Source organism: Nyctereutes procyonoides, unplaced genomic scaffold (assembly GCF_905146905.1).
Source record: "Nyctereutes procyonoides isolate TBG_1078 unplaced genomic scaffold, NYPRO_anot_genome, whole genome shotgun sequence".
In the NCBI taxonomy this organism is placed as follows: Eukaryota; Metazoa; Chordata; class Mammalia; order Carnivora; family Canidae; genus Nyctereutes; species Nyctereutes procyonoides.
In genome coordinates, this window is record NW_026575035.1 from 9,828,053 (window position 1) to 9,845,060 (window position 17,008).

Consider the following 17,008-nt stretch of genomic DNA (forward strand, 5'->3'; position numbering starts at 1 on the left):
GGGAGCGGAGGGAGCCCCCGGGGGCGGGGGCGGGGCCGGGCCGGGGCGCGGGGCGTGCGGGGCGCGTCCTCCGGGCGCAGGCTGCTGGCGGAGGGGCCCGGCCGGGGCGCCCCAGGCCCGCGGCGTCGCCCCCGCCGTCGCCCCCGCCGTCGGCAGGCAGCCCCGGAGCCGCGAGCCCCGGCCGGTCCCGTCCCGCCGTCCCGCCGTCCCGCCGCTTTCCTTCTTGGCACTGCCCTTCGCCCTCCGTGGAGTCCTCCGTTTACTCCCCCGTCCCTCGCAGTCCCCCGCGGGTCACCCTCCCCTGGCCACAGTCCCCCATTTTGTCCCCGCGCCGTGGTCCCCCGTCGCCCCTCGCCTCTCCCCGGCTCGCCCCGCCCGCGGACCCCGCCGACGGCGATGCTGCGGGCCCCGCGGCCGGGGCCGGCTCCCCGGGGAAGCCTCCGTGCACCTCCGCCCGTCCCCCGGGGGCGCGGGAGGCAAGTTTCCGCCCCGTCCTTTCCCCGGTGACAGGACCCGGCGGCGGCCGCGGCCGGGGAGGCGGAGGGAGGGACGGCCTGGCTCCCGAGCCCCCTCCCCTGCTCGCGAGCTCGCGCGGTCTGTGTCTCTCTCCGCAAGTGCGGAGACGCGGAGGAGGAGGAGGAGGAGGAGGAGGAGGAGGAGGAGGAGGAGGAGGAGGAGGAGAGGAGGAGGGAGTTGGGGGAGGATCTCCATTGAAATAAACAACCAGGCAGCAGTTATTAACACGGGAACATGGCGGCCGCAGCCTCAGCCACAGCTTCGGCGGCGAAGGTCAGCGCCGACGGCAGCCGGCACCTGACGGCGTGACCGACCCGAGCCGGTAACCGCGCCTTCCCCGGGGGCCGCGAGGGCGGGCGGCGGGCGGCGGGCGGGCGGGGGGCGCCGCGTCCCCACCCCCGGCCGCGGCTGCCCTTGGTGCGCCGAGCCCCGCGGAGCCGAGCGCCGCGGCCGGGGCTGTTTTTGTGTCGCGGGCACCGCCGCGGGCGCGCGGAGGACGGGACTCGCATCCCGGAGGCGCCGCGGGGCCGGCGAGCTGGGGCCGGGGGGGCGGGGGGTGGGGCGGGCGGGAAGCGGCGGGGAGACGCGGAGTCCCCGGGAGAGAAAGGAGGCGCTCCAGCGCTTGGCGAGTCCCGGAGCGCGGGGCGGGCGGAGGCTGCAGCCCGCGGCGCCGGCGAGAGGTGAGAGCCGAGAGCCGAGGCGCGGCGGGAGGCCCCCGCCCGGGGAGCGCGGCGCGGGGTCGGCGGGGAGCGCGGCTCCGGCGCCCTCGCGGCGGGGAGGGAGCGGCCGACACGGGAAGGTGGATCCCGAGAAGGTGCCTTCTTTCATGGAAGCGCGGAGCGGCTGCAGCGCCGGGTGGGAGTCGGGCGAGGGGAGGGGAGGGGAGGGGAGGGGAGGCAGGACCCGGGAAGTGCTCGGGGGTGTGTGAAGGTGAAGCGCGGGGCCGGGGCCGGGGCCGGCCGGCGGGCCCGTGTCAGCGCCGCGGGCGGGGGGGCGGGGGAGCGGGGGGCGAGGGGCGCCGCGGCCGGGCGGGCGGGCGGGCGGGCGGCCGGGGAAGAGCTGCGGCGGGCGGGGCGGGCGGCGCGCTCGGGCCGAGCAGGCCGGGCGGCGGTGGGGGCGGGGAGCCGGGGAGCCGGGGGCCGGGCCGCGGCGGCGGCGCCGAGCTGGGCTCGCCCCTGACTTAACTTTCTGGGTGCGGGCATGTGTGCTGGAGGCGCGCTGGGGCCGGGGCTGGGGGCGGGAGGCGGGCCGGGAGGTTCCGGGTTGGCTCGCCAGCGCCCCCTCTTCTCTCCCCGGTCTCCCCGCCCCAGAAGGGACAGGCCCCTCAGGGCCCCAGGCGGGAAGCGGGAGGGGCCCTCCCGGCCGACTCGCGACGGTCACGCCCCGGGCCCGGGGACACTTCTCCCTCGGGCCTGCGGGGGCTGCCGCGCGCGAGAGAGGGGGGGGGCGAGGGGGCGACGGGGCGAGGGGGCCGGGGTCGGCGCGCCGCGCTGGAGCTCCCCGTCCCCCGCCCCTCGCCCCTCCGGGGAGTCCCGGAGGCGCCTCTTCCGAGCTCGGGGGTGGGTCGGTCCCTGGTTCGATGGTTCCTCCCTCTTCCCCCTCCCTCTAGTGGTTTCCGGGGCCTGCGGGACCGAGGGGCGGGAACCGGGGACCCGGCCCCCTTGCACCGGCCGCGAGCTGGACCGGGCCTCACGCCTTGCCGGTCTGTCACCGGCAGGGGAAACTTTCCCAAACCGGGGACCGAGCCTGAACACCTCCTCCGCCACCTCGTCCTCTAATCCCACTCCCACTCCACCTCCTCCAACGCCGTCCCCTCCCTCCGACCCGAATCTCGCTGCGTGTGACTGATGGGGCAGTGAGCCAATCGGAGGCGGGGAGCTGACCTGCCGGGTGTCGGTAAGCCAATCGTGGGGAGCGGAGGAAGGAAGGGGGCGGGGTCGCCTCCCGACCAGTTAGAGCGGAGTTGCACGCGGGGCGGGGGAGCCATGGAGACGCCGAGCTCGCCGCTCTCGTCCATCCCTAGTCGCCCGTTCCTCGGTCCGTGCGGTCTTGTCACTTAGCGGGTCTCCGGCCGGGGAGGCGCGTACTCTACGCGAGATGCAGGATTTCTCTTGTTACCGCAAGAGACGTCGCCTTAGGCCAGGCGAAGTGTGAAGCCACTTAGTCTGCGGCAGTAACTCCGAGGCCCGTTTCTAAAATGGCCTGTGTGCTGTAGGGATGGTGCCCTGGACCTCACGGCCGGCTCCGCGGTGACCGGCCTGGAGTTACCAGTGCACCTCTGCCTCGGTTTCCCCCAGCTCCTCCAGCGTGGGGCCGGGGGAATTTGAAAGGGCTCTCTGAAAATGAAGGCATCGGGATAGTCTTCGGCCAATTGATTATTGGGAATGTAAAGCATCATTGTTTGTAATGGCTTCGCTGGTTCCTCGTTTAATTAGACCGCCAGTACCCAAAGTGCACTTGGAACTTCGGCATTTGGGATGACATTAAAAAAAAAAAAAAAGTTGTCGTTTATGGTATGCGTGTCTTTTTTTTTTTTTTTTTCTTGAGTAAACAAAACGAAGTTAGGAACCAAAGCATCACTGTTTGGAACATAAAGCGTTGGTATTTAAGAAGCAAAGCTAGTCAAAGAATATTTGTCGACAGGGAGGGAAAAAAAAGTCTTAAGTGTAGTTTGCTCGATGACTCCCACACAAAAGATTCTTAAAAAATAAGTTTTCTTAAACACTGCTGAGTTGGACAGTGTGTGGGTACTTGTCTGGTTTATGCAAGGTTAGGAGACCTCTTTGGTTGCCTTATGTCGGTCGTTGGGTTCTGTCCAGTGACTTTCTCAACTCCCTGACTTTTAAGAATAGGGAGGCTAGGTCTTTGGTTCTCAATAAAGAGCACAGGTTGCTCCGCAGGAATAAGCTGTCTTTTAAAAAGGCAGCAGCTGCTACAGTGCTTTTTTATGTGTATGTGTGCTTCTGTTCTTTGTTGGTGAGGTTTAGTGCATGCTGACAGCAGCAAGGCCCCTTTTCCCAACTGGAATTTGTAAAATCTTTGGGAGTTCAGAGAATGAATCGTGTTCAACTGAGAATGAATTCATTCATTTTGTGTTGAGTAGCCCATGAATTTAATCTTGGGAAGCCCTTTTTTTTTTTTTTGGAGGTATCTTAGGTGCGTGGTATTTATCTATACTGCTTTCTCAAGCTTTTATTAAAATTTGGTTACCATAAAAAAGAATTGAGGAACTCTGGTTTTAGAAAATAGGATTTACCACACTGTACACATGTGTTCTGCTGTAGTATACCATCCTCAAATTTATGGTGTGAATTCTTAATTCAGTATAATTTTTAGTGTTTATGTAGACTCAAATTAATTGCATTTTGCTGAAGTCCTTTGGGTGTTATTTTAGTGATAAAATAGTAAAAACTGTGGGGATAAAACATTTAGCTGCCAGGAGTGGCAAATATTGTAAATTAAACATGCAAAATTTGACGACATTGAAACCCCCCCATGATTAGTTAATTGAGTTAGTGATGGCCACTCCGACGTGTCCCCATCTCTCTTTTGTATGCGTAAGAGCAACACATTATTTTACTTCATTCCCTACAACAATCCTTGAAAATGTTCTCAGATTCTTGGTGGCAGAGTGTAAGTAGCAAGTCCTCCAAAGCCTGGCTAGGGAGGGGAAGGAAAAAAAAAAAAACTCCTAAGCATATGGAGACATCTAGAAAAAGATGTGCATCGTCAGCTGTGATTCCATTGTGTGCTCTCAGACTAGATCTGAGCCTTCTTCCTCCTGGGGATTTCAGTCTTAACAGAGGAGTTCTTTGACTTTTAGATGTCAGGATACCGAAACAGAGGGGAGGAGAAAAGCTTTCCAGTTATGAATTTAATATTTTTTAGATAGTTTGGCTCAGATTTTAACCTTTTACTGGTTAAATATAATTTATATGACTTTCATTCACTGTTAGAGGAGCATTCACTGGAAATGTAAAACATTAAGGATTGGAGGGGGACTTGGGCTGTGCTATGAGTGCATAAAGGGGTAATGCTCCTTGGCTGGCTTTATCTATAGCTATAGCTTATTAAAGCTTTCTAAGCCTCACAATCGAGGACCTATGAGCAGTGCTTTCATTACACACCCTATATTTAAGAATTCAGTACCTTAGCTGTTTCAAATCACATCAGGTTGAAATGTGACCCATAAGTTGACAGCTTGAATTTCTTAGAAAAAAAAAAAAGTGTTGTATTGGGTTTAAAAGCGATTCTTTTAAGCAATCTTAGGATGTTAGGTAGCAAAAAAAAAAAAAAAAAGTCCCTTTAAACAATTTTTCTAGAAGGTGGCGGTTTTCTGAAATGCAGTGTGTTCTTGATATTTTGACCAATATTGTATCATGGTTGAAATTATGTTTAAAAGCATAATTAATGCTTAGTTATTTTTATGGCAAAACTGCTACTTAAATTACTGGCTTTTCAATATTCTGTATTTATAGTGTTGTTTGGTGATTTATGTTTATATGCTCTGTCAATTTTAAATTAAGAGAATAGGAGGGAGAAAGAAAATAAGTTACTGCTTTAAGGTATTAGTCTCTTATTGTAGTAAATCTTAAAATCAGTGGAAATTAGTATCTTTCCCTTAATGAAATAATCACTGTATTTACATACCAATGATGAGAGCCATTCAAAGGAAAACAGAACAAAACACTCAGTATCTTATACTCTCAAACCTGAAGCTCATTTTACCTCTGACTTGCTTTCTAAACAAAAAATATTCTTAGCGTTTATGTGTTTACTTTTTTGTTTTAAAGGGTCATAGAAGGGTTTATAAATTGCAAACTGTAGAATGTTATGTTACTCTCTAAAGTCTGTTAAAAGTAATGTCTGGAAAAGTTATAAAATACAGTTTTAGGTCATAGACCCTCAATTCAGACAGCATAAAGAAACTTGTATTTTATGGATTCTAGGTACTAGTTTCTAAATAGAGGTGAGATTGTGACTTCGGTGAATATTTTAGAAGCTGGTTTAGTTTTCCTAGCTGTTGTAAAACTGAGGCAAAACTGGTTATGAAAAGGACTGAAAATCTTGGAGGTAAACTTGTGTTTGAAGGTAACTAAAATGAAAGGACTAGATGGTTTGTAGGTAGATCACAATGCTCCTGGCTTTTAGGGGAAAGATTTTATGTCTATCCTATGAAATGTTCATCAGTAACCACATTTCTGGCTTCTAGTGGCTATGATGACATAATACAATTGTGGAAAAATTGATTCTAGGACAATTTTCAGTTGGTTCCTTAGCTGGAAATTTCTAGAGGAGAATTAAGCAGGGAATCTATGGGGATGTTTTACTTAGCTGCTTTTGAGGCTTTTAGATGTAGAATCTTAATTTTAAGTAAGAAATGGAGGAGAACTGCTCGTAGGTGGAAGTTATTGGCAACTAGGTAAAGGTTATGAAAGAAAAAACAATTTTTAAGTATCAATTGATAGATACATGGAGAATTGAAGTTAGCAGGTCAAATCTGGTAGAATTTATGCCTTATAGGCAGCAAATTATGAACTGTTAAGAGTTCCTATTGGTAACTTAAATCCCACATTAGGCTTTTTAGATTTTTGTCTTTGCATTCTTGCCTCATTTAACCTTTGTTTCATTCATTTGTTCTTTATTTATTTGATGAGTATTTGAGTATCCCAGCTTTGGCAGTTTACTTTGATAGTGTAAACTGTCCATTACAAATCCTGTGATTTAAGGGGGGAACACAGAGTGGGTGATTTTGGTGAAGGAGGAGGTAGAAAGGCACATGTTACCCTAATTTTCAACTGGCTTGGATACGAAAGATCTAGTTTTCTGGTGTGTGTGATTTTAATTAAACATTGTCGGGATCCCTGGGTGGCGCAGTGGTTTGGCGCCTGCCTTTGGCCCAGGGCGCGATCCTGGAGACCCGGGATCGAATCCCATGTCGGGCTCCCGGTGCATGGACCCTGCTTCTCCCTCTGCCTGTGTCTCTGCCTCTCTCTCTCTCACTGTGTGCCTATCATAAATAAATAAAAATTAAAAAAAAAAAAAAACATTGTCAGAAAATTTTACTTTGATTTGGGTTTGAGTCTCTCCCCCACCCTGAAAATAGGGTTATATTTTTAATAAGTTGTTAAATGTCCCCTTAACCGATTAGCTTACTATCAAATAATTCTCCTTTAATGGAGATATGAATATTTATAATTTGTGTTTTATTTTCTCTGGAATCATGTTGTGTGTGGTCCGCGTGGCAATCTTTAGTTGGTTGAAGGTATTGGGGCAACAAGTCAGGGACCTCCCAGTTCCGTGGAGAGTGTGCCTTGTTGCTGCTCTAAGGCTACGTATTCTGGGTTTTCACACCCTAAGTTTCTAAAGGATGAAAAACCCCCTTGTGCAGCCTTTCACAGGTGTTCTTCTATGATTATTAGTTTTTCTAGATTTAACTCAATTCTTGTTCTTGACTAAAACGTCTGTATTGGGAGAGTAACAACAGTGCAACATAAATGATAATAGCAGCTCTCCCTGAGTGCCAGCAACCTGTTAGGGGCTTTTTGAAGTGTGTTTCATTCTTTCTTTTTTTTTGCCACAGCACTGTAAAATAGAGGTACCTCATTTTTCAGAAGGTGAAACTTAAAGGAGATTAAGTCCTTTTGCCTGTGAGCAAAACTTTGGGAGGGAAAATTATCCTGACCAGTGAGTGTGGGGAAACACATCGTAAGTATCAGAGGGAATGGTGAGTCTGAGAACATCCTCCTTTTAGGAATCTGATAAAGAACATGTTTGCAGGCCTTTGATAAGGCTCTCAGTGTAGATGGTTAGTCCCTGAGAGGGATGAATAGTCCTGCAAATCATGCCAGCAGGTGTCTAGGAAAGCCTTGCATCAAGGCAGGCCTGTACCTGGACAGGTGTTACTTATCTTAAGATCTATAAATAGTCTCTGGCTTTTTAGTCATCAACCCAGCCTTTTTTTTTTTTTTAATATTTTTATTTATTTATTCACAAAAGACACAGAGAGGGGCAGAGACATAGGCAGAGGGAGAAGCAGGCTCCATGCAGGGAGCCTGATGTGGGACTCGATCCCAGGACTCCAGGATCATGCCCTGGGCCGAAGGCAGACACCCAACTGCTGAGCCACCCAAGGATCCCCATCAGCCCAGCCTTTAACAAATCTTAGATTGCAGGATTCTTGTCTGCTAATTTAAAAAAAATAAGAACTGTAATGGAAGAAATAAAAACAGGTAACATTTACTGAGTGGTTACTAAAAACCCAGTGCAGGGTTCAGGCACCCTTACTGTGTGCTCTGCGTTTCTCACTGTAACACGTTGAGGTAGGTGCTCTCTTACTATTGTTCCTATTACAGAGTTCGTGAAGTGGAGGCACAGAACTGTCAAATAACTTGCCGAGGGTCACACAGCCAGGGACTACTGGAGAAGAATTTGAACCCAGGCACGCGTTGCCCTTTGGTCCTGTCCCCTTAATGTGTTTCTGTTAGCTCATGGGCTCTGCTTGCTGCTTTCAGCGTCATGTGGCTGTGTCTAATCAAAGGTTTTGTGGAGGTAACACAGATCAGGAATTCTCCATTAGGGAAGAGAGAAGGGGTAGGAGTATTTTGAGAAAGCACATCCAGGTTGGCTACTTGTTTCTCACAGTGAAAAGCCAAGAAAATAAGCTCAAGAAAACTTGATTGTAGGCACTAGGGAGAAAATAGATTGAGAGCACGACAGCCGGTATTGGTTGAGAAAGGACGAAACACTGATTGAGATATTTGGCTTCTTGTTTCTTTACAATATATTTAATTCTAGTATGTTTAACTATTAGGTGGTGATTGTGTGATGCACGTTTTACAGATTTTGTGCAGTCTCTGTGGCGTGGATGACTTGGTATTGAGATATTGTAGTCTTAAAAGAAGGCTGATAATATATGCAGTCATCTGACTTGTGCTCTGCTATTTGTGGAATTCTTCCGTCTGCTCAATTGTTTGCAAGGAGTGAGGAGAGCTTTCAGGGAACTCTTTCACCTATGCACGTGTGGGGAGCAGCATACACTACTTTTAGTGTTCTGGCTTCTGGGGACCGAAGACTTGTTGTCATAGATGAAAATATAATGCATGATATTTTCTGTTACTCATTTAGTGTGTCCGTATGAAATGTGATCCCACCTGTTCCAAGGCTTAATAAGCTTGTGGAGTGAGTTCTGGAAGTTCCTGTTGTTGCTGACTGACCTCTGCCCATTGAAGTAGCCATATCTAAATGAGGATTGTCTTTTCTTGCAGATTATTTCTGCTTATAAAATCAGCTTCTTAATCAAACATGAAGTGACTTCCCTTGCCTTTGCTGGTACAGTAGCGTTTGTAAGAATATTTGATACTAATTTTTTCTTAAAATTTCTAATTCTGTTGTTGATATGCTTACTGGTAAAAAGCTTTCAGTTATTGTCAAATGTAAATTCAAAAATGAGTTGCAGATCTTAGAGGAACCTATATTTTTACTTGAGTCATTTCTAGAGTCAAGCTAAAGGGAAAATTTAGATTGCTACGTGGATAACATTTTTGGGGGCATCTGACTGGCTTAGTAGAGCATGTGACTTGATCTTGGGGTCATTAGTTCAAGCCCACGTAGGGTGTAGAGATTACTTAAAATAAAAATACATTTTAATGTACTTGTGTATATTTTAAAAATAGAATTATTCATACATGGGCTTATCAGGTGTTCACCTCTGGTTATTGTTGGAACATAGGTGGTGAATTCTTTCATATATACTTTTAGAATCCTAAATAAGGAATATGGAAATTTCTGGCTGAAAGTCTAGATGTCAGGAGTATGAATTTCTGCTAACATTGATAGCATTTCTTGAAATTACAGAAGTTGATTTAATAGTTATGGAGACAGGCAGTAGGGGCTTGCGGGTGTTTGAGGCAATCTTGCTGTCCAATACCTGCCATCTTGCACCTGCAGCCCATTGTGGAGGTGCTGTGTGTGCTGTTGGAAACTAAGCTTACGTGGCTCAGTCGTTTAAAGAAGTGAGGATGGACTGGTAAATGATGGTGTGACTTTGCTTCAGTTTGGGTATAAATCTCTGTAGACTTTTCTCCTCTATCTCCTTTTATCCTTCCTTGGCCTTCTCATTTGTTTTTTTTTTTTTTCCCCTTAAAGTTTAAAGATGGAAGATGGCTGGTAGTGAATGGAACACAAGGTTACGGAGGAAGTCTGTTACTATCATTAAGTATTTCATGTATGATCATGATCTATGGTTTCCCTCTTTACCAAACAGATTGGCTCTGCTAACAGCACTTAGGGAAGAAGCTAGCTATTTGTTAAGTAAGCCATTAGGTTGAAAACAGATCACTTAACAGGCACAGTACAGTAATTGGCTGATCTGTTGTTGGAAGTTAGTCCGTTGCTGGACAGTATTTGTGGTCCAGTAGACCAGCTCAGCTCCAGGGCTGAGCTTCTGTTGTCTAATAGGATTGAGTATTACCTTCCCTAGTTTTTATGTATTTTATTTCTTACCTGTTTAAGGATATTGTTACAAACTCTGTAAGTGTTGGATGTCTTGAAAGTGTTCCTTAGATCAAAGTGGTCCAAATGGTGTAAATTTGAAATCGGAAGGCGATTTAAGATTGATGGAAATTGTAACCAAATTCCTAAAAAGCCTCAGGAATGCCTGCCTCTTTGGAGTTTCTGGTAGTGTACTGTATTTTCAATTTCTGGAATTCTATTTTGAGGCTTATGTGTAGTTCTCTTATTGATGTTTTAAGTAATAATATCTTGATTCCTTAAGACTCTTCTGTAAAAGTGTGGTATGAAAATATTTATCCCACTAAAACTGTCATTTTAATGTATTATTGCACCACTAGAGTCTTTTCTAAATAAACACATAGCAAGTATAAATAATGAAACCTAGTGAAGGAAATGGAAATCATGTAAAACTTTTTGATTCATGCTGTATTACCTTTTATTTTAAGTGGGAGATGTGTACAATTAAGAATTTTAATAAACGAAAGATTTTAAGCAATTAGATATAATACAAAAAATGACATATTCATTGTGAGCTGAACATATTGGCAGTGACAGTTGATAGTGACAAAAGTCAACAAAAATGCATGGACGCTGAAGGATATTAGAGAAAACTGGAGCACTATCCTTCTGTGGTTAAAGGATGTTCACATAACAGCATTCTTGTAATTATTGGTGATCTCATTGTAGTAATAAATATTTTCACTTTGAGAAAAGGCATTGAGGAGAAAAGAGAGACAGGAGATAAAGGGAACTCCAAATTTTCAACTCTAGGCGAGCAAAGCCTTGGGCAGGAAGGAACTGGTCTGGATACCTCTGGTCTGGCCTTGAGTGCCTGTGGTAGGGCCAGTGAGCTGGGCCTCCTGCAGAGGTCAGGACTCTTACTAGGAGAGGCGCCTCCCTCCCCTACTCACTATCACTGGGAACAGCTGCTGACCCTATGGTGGGAAGGAAAGGGAGAGCCTGTGGTAGATGAAACGTGGGGTGAGTGCCAGGGGATGAGGTCCCAGGTGCTCACCTGCAAAACTGTTGTTTGCATCTGGACTTCCCACCAGGAGCTGGCTGGCTGTCATGTATAACATCCTTCTGATCTGCATCCATAATTCAGGCAGTGCTGATGGCCTATTCCCTTCTGGTACCACTGAGCCCCACAGCCCTTCTACCCCCATGCTCTGTGAGGTGAGAAGTGAGGGGATTCCTCCTCGCCAGAGCAGGTAAAGACCAGGTAAGGCAAGGGAAGACCTTCAAGGGCTTGAGATTTTCAAAGGCTGAGGGCCTTGCATTTACCTGGCTTAGCTTTCAGAGGAGTGAGGGAAGCCAGTGCCTTCTCACCAAGGGATAAAGGGCTAAGGATGCCCTTTTCCATTCCTTTCTTGAAAAATCTCCCATTGAGATTCACATGTCTCCCACAGGCTCATTGTAGAGTTTCTGAACCTGCAGTCAGTTAGTTGCTCAGAGCTGTTTAGGGTCTTGGAGAAAGAGATCAAGTGTCTACTGGGGAGTGGTGGAGAGGAGAAGAGGAGGCATTCAGTAACTGGAGTGGCCTAGAGAGGTGTTTCTGTGTGCCAAAAAGGACCGTGGAGATGGACGATAGCAATGCAATAGAGTAACCTTGACTGAAATCTATAAATTGACGAAAGTGTATAAAGTAAATCTGGGGTAGCAGCTTTAAGGACCTACTAGTAGTTTATCAACTTGATCATATTTAGTAGTTATAGTATTTGTTATTTTGGGTGGAATAGGCTATTTATACATTTTTTAAAAAATATTTTATTTATTCATGAGAGACACACAGAGGCAGAGGGACATGCAGGCTCCCCACGAGGAGCCTGATGTGGGACTCTATCCCAGGACCTTGGGATCACAACCTGAGCCAGAGGCAGACTCAGTCACTGAGCTACCTGAGTGCCCTTATACAGACTTTTTTTTTTTTTTTTTGAAGGTTTGGATAGATATGTGGTGGATTAGGAGTAAAACAAAATTTTTCTATAAATTCTTTGGAGTTTAATATCAAGGAGGAAAACCCACGAACTAAAATGCTTTTAATAATCAAGCATTAAAATTTGTGTCAGTTGTGTTCAATAAAAATGCTTAAAATGTGCATTGGCTTATCTGAATGAAACAGGTAATTGTATATGTTTTCTTATTGGTTTGCTAAAAATTGAGTAGTAAGGACAGTGTATATGTGTGTATATTTTTTATTCATTCTTTCTTCCCCTCCTCCAAAATAATATTATAGAACTGCTTAAGGGCTTTTCACTTTTAAACTGTATTTGGACTGATTTAACAAATTCTCCTTCTGCACTGTAAGTCATTAATAGACTGATCTTCCCCAAATATCCCTTTTATAATAACCCAAGTCCGCAGTCATCACAGAATGACATTCCAAAACACTCGCTAGATAGGTCTGTCACAAACCCATTTTTCCCTATTTCTATTCTTTACACAAACTTTTGTACCTGTTAGTCTGTTCTTCCTGGCCTTGACCATACAGTTCACACTCTTTGATTTGCCTTGAGAAAACTAGTGAGTTATTCTAAGATTTAGGAAGCAACCCTTTGATATAGAATTTAATTTGTTGGGAGTTTATATTATTGATTTCAGTTAATAGAAAGGATATGATCAAAACAAAAAGTTACATAGACTCCAACAGTATTCAAAGATTATCAGTAAAGATGTTTATATAACATTGGTTACAGATTTTACAAAAAATCCAGAAATCCACTTAACTTCAAAACAGAAACAATATGGGACGCCTGGGTGCCTCAGCGGTTAAGCGTCTGTCTGCCTGCCTTCGGCCCAGGGTGTGATCCTTGGGGCCCTGGGATCTAGTTCCACATCAGGCTCCCTGCAAGGGGCCTGCTTCTCCCTCTGACTGTGTCTCTGTCTCTCTCTCTCTGTTTCTCTCATGAATAAATAAATAAAATCTAAAAACAACAACAACACAGAAGCAATAAAGACTTAAATTTTGGGCTTTGTTGCTTTCGTAAAACTGAACATTTTTCACACGGAGACTTACTATCTTTTCCCCTGCAGAATATTTTGACACTGTAGTAAGAAGAGGGATTAATAATCTCAGTTTATAGTGGAAAGAGGAGAAAAAAGGTAAAGAAAACCTTGGGGAAAATCAGTAGTTCTGGAAAGGTAATAAAACCAAACCAAACACAAAGAAAGTGTATTAGGGTTGGCACTTAAATACTTCCATTGAAGAAGTGATAAAACAGAGAATGAAAGTGTCACTTGAAGGGCTGATGTCTCAATAGATAAATAATGAAATTCTACAACTATCCAAAGAGCAAAGCCCTTACAGTCCACACATTAGTATATACTTGTGGCAACACCTATAAAAATATTCTCAACCTTCTTCCCTAATCTCTACTTAAACAATAATTCTCTATTTTGTGGTATCATTTTATTTGTGGAGTAATTCAGAATGCTGTCTGTCATCTATTTACATTCTGTCACCAGCCAATTGTATATTAAAGTAGCAGAAACAGTATACAGCTTAAGAGGAAAAGCAGGGTGGTGCTTTGTGATGTGCAGTGTCAAATATATCTCTTTTCCTTAGCTTCTGTGATGCTTCAATAATGTGGTAGAACAAGTGGCTAAAAAAGAACTGTTTCAATGCTGTATATGCTGCTTCTTTCTCCCTCTTGCTCTGTGTGTGTGTGTGTGTGTGTGTGTGTGTGTGTGTGTTGGGTGAACTATTTGAAGTTACAGATAACCTTTTATCCATAAAGCATGTTGCCTTAAAATAAAGGCATTATTTTATATAACCATATGCAATATGAATAGGACTATTAAACCCCAGAAAACTAGTGTCAAATCCCAGCTCTCTAATCCGATTTCCCAGTTGTCTCCAGACTCTTTATAGTTTTGGGTTTCAAACCAGGAGCTAATCAGGTTCACTCATTGCATTTGGTTCTGTAGTCCCTTTAATATAAAACATTTCCCCTAGTTTTTGTTTGCTTTCCGGTTTTTAGGCTACTTAAATTTTTTTTTTAATTAAAAAATTGAATTGTGGCAAAATACTTTTAAAGTTTACCATCTGGGCAGCCCTGGTGGCGCAGCGGTTTAGCGCCGCCTGCAGCCAAGGGCGTGATCCTGGAGGCCCTGGATTGAGTCCCACGTCAGGCTCTCTGCGTGGAGCCTGCTTCTCCCTCTGCCTGTGTCTCTGCCTCTCTCTCTCTCTCTCTCTGCATCTCTATGAATAAATAAATAAAATCTTAAAAAAAAATAAAGTTTACCATCTTACTCATTTTTTAAAATGAGCGGTTCAGTAGTGTTAAATGCATTCACGTTGTGTAGCCAGTCTTTTCAGTGTTGAGACTACAGTTTCTCTAGGGGTGTATGGCTGGCTCTGTCTGAAGAGCATGTGACTCTTGATTTCAGGATTGTGAGTTCGAGCTGCATGTTGGGTGCAGAAATCACTTAAATAAATAATAATAATAAAGACTTCAGTTTCTCCAGAAGTGTTAGGAAAATTAAATTGTTGGGGTGCCTAGCTGGCTCAGTAGACAGGGCCTGCGACTCCTGATCTCAAGGATTAAGTTCTAGCCCCGTGTTGGGTAAGGAGATTACTTAAATATGAAGAGGAAATCAAATTGTGGGATGCCCTGGGTAGCTCAGTGGTTGAGCGTCTGCCTTAGGCTCTGGGTGTGATCCCAGGGTCCCTGGATTGGGTCCCACATCGGGCTCCCTGCAGGGAGCCTGCTTCTCCTCCCTCTGCCTTTGTCTTTGCCTCTTTCTCTGTGTCTCTTGTGAATAAATAAATAAAATCTTAAAAAAAATTGTTATATATCTGAATTTGATCAGGGCTGAAGAATAGTGTAACCTTTGAGAGCTTATTGCTGGAGATTGTTGCATCTTGGGATGTTTTCTTGGCATGCCTCTTCTGAATGCTTCTTATGTCTGGGCCTATAATATGTTCCACAAGTACATCACAAGGAAATAGACCTAATGCTGTGAGGGATGCAAACACAGGTGTATTGCTGCCTCTGAGAACGTTTACCATAAGAGAACTCTAGTAGGAGTTTTTTTCCTCCTGGGAAGTAGTAGATTTCTCTTTTAGGCACAGAATGGGGATTGAGACATTAATTTTATAGCACACTTGGGTAAATAGAAAGCTTTTATTCAAACACTTCTTTGGAGTAGCACTATAGAGACAAAAATTTGCTGGGATTTTATGCAGTTTGGCAACTTGAGTTTCTTGAATGCTTGAGTACTCCCTAACTTTGAATTTGAAGGTTTCTATTTCTCTTTCCCTTATTTTTTTTTCAGTGTCTACATTTGTTCTCCCTTCTGACTTTTCCTGCCTACCCCTATGATTTCCAGCATTAGTTTCTATTTAACCTCCTATTCTCTTTCCTACTTCAGAACCTTATTAATAAGTATAATAGAGCCCTCCTGTCTTCCCTTGTGAATCACAGTGGATATCTGGGATTCATTCTTACTTTGAGAAACAGTATAAAAGTAAAAAATCATTCACAGGTATGCGGATTATACCAGCAAGATACCTGGTTAGTCTCACCTACCTAATACAGTAAAGAAGTAGTAATTATTCTTAATGTAGGTCTGGAAGCCTCAATGGAAAAGTTGTGAGTGGGAAAAATAGCACTCAAAGAAAACAAGAAGTAACACAAGAATTTAAGTAACTTCAAAATAGCCCTCAACTCGAAACTTTTAGGCTTCAGGAAAAAGAACAAAAAACAAGATTATTTTCTTTTACTCAGAGTGATACTCTTGGAGGTAGAGCATTGTTCAGCTGATGGCCATGAATCTTGCACTGCACCTTTCTTAAGAGATGGCAACATTTCCCTTGCTTCCACAAAAAAACCAAAATATGCTGCTCAGGAATAATGAGACTATTATTGAGTTAATATTTATACTGGGAAATCATATACTTAGGAGATACATGAAGAATGGAATGAAAAGTGGGACTGTACATAGGCCTTTTCATTTAACAGATCTGGGCTTATTTATTTAAAGAATGTGCACCCAGGGGGGCGGGGTGGGGTGGGGTGGGGAGGATGTGAGGGGCAAAAGGGGAAAGAGAAAGAGATTCTGTTAAGCAGACTCTGGGCTGAACACAGATCCCCTACTTGGGACTCTCAGTCTTACCACCCTGAAATCATGACCTGAGCCAAAACCAAGAGTCGGATGCTTCACCATCTGAGCCACCCAGGTCCCCCACATATGGGCAATTTAAAAGTGATTAGAATTTAAAACAAGTGACTCAGAGATCCCATTTTTATGATTTTTTTTGCAAAAATTTCCTGAAATGTCTTCCAAACATACTTAGTGATAGCCTCCTTGTTCTTGTCATTCTATATGTATTGTGTGGCTTTTAAAAAATGTTGGCATACTAGAGAGGGTTGGACAGAAAGTATAGTTGCATTTCTGAGTGCCTCTGTGCTGCATTCCAAACATAAAGTAGTAGCAGGTAGCAGCGTGGGTCAGTAGGGAGGGTGGTGCTCATGAAATGTAACTGAAATAGGGACATTATGGACAGATAGGGAACAGATGCAAAAATAGCATACAGAATGTCCTGTTATTGTAAAAGAGCGGCTATACAAAACCATCAGAAAATGAGAGTTTGTGTATCTAATTTTTCTGATTCTGTGTTTTATTCCTTTGAGCACTTCATTTTAAAAAAATAGTCATTTAGGAGAAAATACTTTTAAAGATTTTTTTTTTTAAAGTAATGTCCACACCCAGTGTGGGGATTGAATTCACAACCCCAAGCTCGAGAGTCTCCTGCTCCACTGAGCCAGCCAAGCACCTCTAGAAGAAAATACTTTTAAAATGTGAAATATTTCTCTATTGTCTAAACTGATTTGAAATGTGCTAAAATTCACTCTGGTCCATGCCCTCTTCTAAGGTACCGATCTGTTTTTCTCTCCACCGTGTAACTGTAAACAATAGATTCCATGCTACAGAATTCTTGGTGACTCTTGGACTTGCCCTTTTCTGTCTTGGTTCA

General features: G+C 45.1%; 1 protein-coding gene across 3 annotated transcripts in view; it reads left to right on the forward strand.

The window, feature by feature from the left end:
- Window positions 1–704: 704 nt before the first annotated feature.
- Window positions 705–17,008, forward strand: part of NCOA2 (nuclear receptor coactivator 2) — a 297,105-nt gene continuing 280,801 nt past the window's right edge. For 2 of the 3 annotated variants that reach the window (XM_055318183.1, XM_055318176.1), the window contains exon 1: window positions 705–838. The gene's annotated coding sequence lies outside the window, so the exon portion shown is untranslated. Of the gene's footprint in view, window positions 839–1,173; window positions 1,197–17,008 lie in introns of those variants that run through there. The other variant, XM_055318178.1, reaches the window with a different exon arrangement.